We start from the raw sequence: 6,000 nt of genomic DNA, 5'->3' as shown, positions 1-6,000 counted from the left end.
TTGCCCCTTCCTCTTTCACCGGATTTCTTCCTCATTTCACTTATCACTTATCCTTAGATTACACGCTGACTGGCAGCAGTACAGTGGCAGTACAGAAATGCTATACAGTACCACTATTCCCAGCAGCGACCCAAAGCACAATGCTATACAGTGGCGGGTGAGCGGTGTACCACTATTCCCAGCAGCGACACAGAGCACAATGCTATACAGTGGCGGGTGAGCGGTGTACTACTGTTCCCAGGCCCAGCAGACACAGAGTGGAAGTAAACACAATGCTATATAGTCTGGCTGAGCTGTGTACACAGAGTGGCAGTACACACAATGCTATATAGTCTGGCTGAGCCGTGTACACATGGTGTCAGTACACACAATGCTATATAGTCTGGCTAAGCGGTGTACACAGAGTGTCAGTAAACAACGGTATATAGTCTGGCTGAGCGGTGTACACAGAGTGGCAGTAAACACAATGCTATATATAGCGTGGCTGAGCAAGGTGCACAGTGGCAGTACACACAATGCTATATAGTCAGGCTAGGCCGTGTACACAGAGTGTCAGAAAACACAATGCTATATATAGCGTGGCTGAGCGAGGTGCACAGTGGCAGTACACACAATGCTATATAGTCAGGCTGAGCGGTGTACACAGAGTGTCAGTAAACAATGGTATATAGTCTGGCTGAGCGGTGTACACAGAGTGTCAGTAAACAATGGTATATAGTCTGGCTGAGCGGTGTACACAGAGTGGCAGTAAACACAATGCTATATATAGCGTGGCTGAGCGAGGTGCACAGTGGCAGTACACACAATGCTATCTAGTCAGGCTAAGCCGTGTACACAGAGTGTCAGAAAACACAATGCTATATATAGCGTGGCTGAGCGAGGTGCACAGTGGCAGTACACACAATGCTATATAGTCAGGCTGAGCGGTGTACACAGAGTGTCAGTAAACAACGGTATATAGTCTGGCTGAGCGGTGTACACAGAGTGTCAGAAAACACAATGCTATATATAGCGTGGCTGAGCGAGGTGCACAGTGGCAGTACACACAATGCTATCTAGTCAGGCTAAGCCGTGTACACAGAGTGTCAGAAAACACAATGCTGTATATAGCGTGGCTGAGCGAGGTGCACAGTGGCAGTACACACAATGCTATATAGTCAGGCTGAGCGGTGTACACAGAGTGTCAGTAAACAATGGTATATAGTCTGGCTGAGCGGTGTACACAGAGTGTCAGTAAACAACGGTATATAGTCTGGCTGAGCGGTGTACACAGAGTGGCAGTAAACACAATGCTATATATAGCGTGGCTGAGCGAGGTGCACAGTGGCAGTACACACAATGCTATATAGCCAGGCTAAGCCGTGTACACAGAGTGTCAGAAAACACAATGCTATATATAGCGTGGCTGAGCGAGGTGCACAGTGGCAGTACACACAATGCTATATAGTCAGGCTGAGCCGTGTACACAGAGTGTCAGAAAACACAATGCTATATATAGCGTGGCTGAGCGAGGTGCACAGTGGCAGTACACACAATGCTATATAGCCAGGCTAAGCCGTGTACACAGAGTGTCAGAAAACACAATGCTATATATAGCGTGGCTGAGCGAGGTACACAGTGGCAGTAAACAATGCTATATATAGTGTGGCTGAGCGAGCGGTGTACTACTGTTCCCAGCAGCGACACACAATGACTGGGGGGGACCCTGGCTAGCGTGGCTGGAGAGCGAACTACCCTGCCTGCCTACCCAAAGCTAAACCCACAGAGAAATGGCGGAGATATGACGTGGTTCGGGTATTTATTTACCCGAACCACGTGACCGTTCGGCCAATCAGAGCGCGTTCGGGCCCGAACCACGTGACCCGTTCGGCCAATCACAGCGCTAGCCGAACGTTCGGGGAACGTTCGGCCATGCGCTCTTAGTTCGGCCATGTGGCCGAACGGTTTGGCCGAGCACCGTCAGGTGTTCGGCCGAACTCGAACATCACCCGAACAGAGTGATGTTCTGCAGAACCCGAACAGTGGCGAACACTGTTCGCCCAACACTAGCAAGGACAGGGAAGCTGTTCAGAGTTGATGGGAAGATGGATCGAGCCAAATACAGGGCAAACTTGGAAGAAAATCTCTTGGACTCTGCAAAACACTTGAGACTGGGGCAGAGGTTCACCTTCCAGCAGGACAACGACCCTAAACATATAGCCAGGGCAACAATGGAATGGTTTAAAACAAAACATATCTATGTGTTAGTATGGCCCAGTCAAAGTCCAGATCTAATCCAATCGAGAATCTGTGGCAAGATCTGAAAACTGCTGTTCACAAACGCTGTCCATCTAATCTGACTGAGCTGGAGCTGTTTTGCACAGAAGAATGGGCAAGGATTTCAGTCTCTAGATGTGCAAAGCTGGTAGAGACATACCCTAAAAGACTGGCAGCTGTAATTGCAGCAAAAGGTGGTTCTACAAAGTATTGACTCAGGGGGCCGAATAATTACGCACACCCCACTTTGCAGTTATTTTTTTTTTTTTTAAATGTATGATTTTCGTGCCACTTCTCACGTGTACACCACTTTGTGTTGGTCTTTCATGTGGAATTCCAATAAAATTGATTCATGTTTGTGGCAGTAATATGACAAAATGTGGAAAACTTCAAGGGGCCGAATACTTTTGCAACCCACTGTATATAGGGTGGGAAAGGGTGTAAACTTTAATAAAGAAGAGTGAGTTGGTGAAAAAAAATTTGAAAGGTGTTTTTTTTTTTTTGTTTTTTTTTTACACTAGTAGACTAGACAAGTCACTCAGTCAGTCACAACAAGTCACGGACGATGACAGGTAGTTCACTTCCAATGCACCAATGCACGTAAACGGTCAGTGAATGAACTACAAGCACAACACTTAACTGAGAAAAAAGTGAAAGACAGTCAGTGACACTAAGAATGTCTGTCACACTCACAAAATACAGGCAGCAGTCAGAAACAGATGCTGCCTGGCTGGAGTAGCACACACTGCACTATACTAGCGGACTAAGTAAATGTAGCACTAACAAGAGTGACAGATAGTGACACTAAAAGACTGTCTGTCACACAATCAATACAGGCAGATGCAGCAGTCAGAAAATAACCAAACAGATGCTGGCCTGCCTACTAAGTTAACTGGTACTGCAGCTACTAGTCTAACACTAAATCAACTACTAACAGTACAAATGAACTGCACTACACCACAACTAACTACTAATCCCTAACCTACCTACAGAGACTAGTAGGCTAAGGCTACCTAGGCTAGCAGGCCTAGCCTGCACACAGACCTAACACTAGCCTAGCACACTATACAGTACGCACTAGCTGACTGAAAATTATAACACTCAAATCGCTATCCATCTACAGTGGTGCTCGGATGTAGATTCATGATCATGAATTGCCGTGGATCACGACCATTTTTTTGCTATTCGCCTCCGGTATTCAACGCCGTGGATACATTTTCAATCACTAAAATTCGCTTCGGCAGACCGTGAATGCGCAAAATCCGATCACATTCACGCTCGTGAAAACGGCGCAGAAGCCGTGGTTAGGTCGTGATTAGTGGAAATGCACGGAACTAGGTGGAAATGACTTCCCTGGGCCAATCAGAGGCCCCCAGCCAGGCCCTAGCAACCAATCATAGGAGGGGAGGCTATATAAATTGGCGGCCATGATGAAAAGCTCCATGCTTGCTAAGACTGTGGCACTGAGAGGATCATCTCCAGGCCATTTGTTGCTAAAGCAAGCAAATTTTGGGTTGTAAACAAAGCGTTTTTACTCCTAACAGTGCTCTTATACTGTACACTACAGTTGTATTCAGCTGGCTTGCCAGTGCGTCATTGCTGAAGTTAGTTGTAGTCAGTGTAGTCAGAGTGTACTGGTGATTAGTGTGTTTAGTGCAGGCAGGCAGGTTCAGACTGATTGTACTGCTCACTTGTATTCAGCTCATTAGGCAGTGATACACTTCAGTTACCACTGCAGTTCATTCAGTTAGTTTTGTAAGTGACGATGTACTACTCACTGGCTGCCCACTTGTGTTCAGCTCATTAGCCAGTGATACACTTCAGTTACTACTTACAGACAGCCACACTGCCACTGCAGTTCATTTACTAAGTTTTGTGAGTGACGTTGTACTGCTCACTGCTCACTTGTATTATTCAGCCTGATTTTCGTGTTCTATTATTGCATTCATTTTTTTTTCCCTTTAATCAATAAAAGCCGCCTGTTATATTCCGTCTGTCCCCAGGCCCACACAAGTTTTGATTGTAAAAATCATCACACTTTCTCCTTGAAATATTTGTTCCAACATGTCTGGCAGGGGGCATGGGGGTAGCAGGAGAGGGAGTGCCATTGCCTCTGACAGTTCTGGGACTGGTCCATGGCCAGGGAGAGGGCGCTCAGCTGTAGGGGGTGCAGCAGAGAGGCATCTATCCGCAGCACTGCCTGGGCCGAGTCAGCAGACAGCGGTGTTACCCATTTTCAGCACCTTGGCTCTACGCCATGTGGTCGTTCAGGAGCTGAACTCACAGGCATTGATGGACATGATGACGGAGGAGCAGCCCATTATGAGTTTCTCACAGACCTCCGCTGTGAGCAGCACTCCCAGCAGCATCAACAGCCAACGCAAGTTGTGACATCCATGGTCAGAAGCCCTCCCCAGACAAGAGCGTTGTGTCCCTCAGTCCGGCATCTGGGCGAGTATAGAGGGCTGCCATTGAGGAGATGATGGGGCCTGATGTGGAGGAGGAGGTTGGGCTCAGGCCAGCATCCCAAGTTTATGTTGAAGACGTTGAGGGGTCTATGTCTGGGAATGTTGGGGAGGCAGAGGTTGGGGGGGGGGGTCAGGAGTAGAGTTCTGTGATGATGATGATGATCGGATTCGGGACCATCTGTATGTGCCTCAGACCCCGGAAAACATGTTGTATCGTGTGTTTAGGTACTAAAGTCTGCGTTCACGCTGCCCGGGTCCACTGACGCATCTATTTTTTTGGGCAGCACTATCAAACTGTGGTACTACCAGTGAGTTGCCATGGTCCTTCTGTGCTGCCGCAATGACCAGCCACTTAGTCCTCCTGACTCAGTCGCTACTAAAGTCTTTGCTCACACTGCCTGGCCACTGACAACTCTGCTGTCATGTCATTGCTAATCGCTGCAAATAAATAAATAAAAACCTCTCTGGGTCTTTTTGGCATTGACCACTCATCCTCCTCCAGTGGTACCATCACTGCCAGGTGCCATTGGGACTCACCATCACCTCTGCGATTGCTTAAAGTTTATTTCCCTGTTTAAAACCACTTATTACCAATTAACAGCCCCATTTAAAGCATTGATTTCAATTTAAAATCCATTTTTTTCAAAAATGAAAAATTATTTTTGGAATGTTTTTTTTGTTTAAGTTGTAGCCCCTTATCACATTGATAATCCATGCAATTTGACGGATTGTAGCATGTATGGGGGCTTTGCTATTAATGTTAAAAGAAAATCAGGATCCGGTCATGGATCCAGCCGTGATTGCGTCATTCACGACCGAAAATCCGCGTCGAAGCGTGGGCGCGTATCAAAGTCCAGAGCCAATCACGTCAGAGGCAAATTTTGGGGGGGCAACGGCCGTGGTTGCCGAATTCGTGGATAGGGACATCCGAGCATCCCTATCTATCTAAACAGCAATATAATCAATGTGTTCAGAATGTGGTTAGGATGCAAAACGCTCTGCTTTCACAGTGAAAAAGAACTTGCTATAAGACACAGCAGCACTGGAGATGCGCCTCTCAGTACCACAAGTCACAGCAAGGACGAGATCCTTAAAGAGACACTGAAGCGAAAAAAAAATTATGATATTATGATTTGTATGTGTAGTACAGCTAAGAAATTAAACATTAAGATCAGATACATCAGTCTAATTGTTTCCAGTACAGGAAGAGTTGAGAAACTCCAGTTGTTATCTCTATGCAAAAAAGCTATTAAGCTCTCCGACCAAGTTAGTCGTG

This window comes from Hyperolius riggenbachi, chromosome 1, assembly GCF_040937935.1.
Source record: "Hyperolius riggenbachi isolate aHypRig1 chromosome 1, aHypRig1.pri, whole genome shotgun sequence".
Taxonomy (NCBI): Eukaryota; Metazoa; Chordata; class Amphibia; order Anura; family Hyperoliidae; genus Hyperolius; species Hyperolius riggenbachi.
This window is presented reverse-complemented; position numbering follows the sequence as displayed.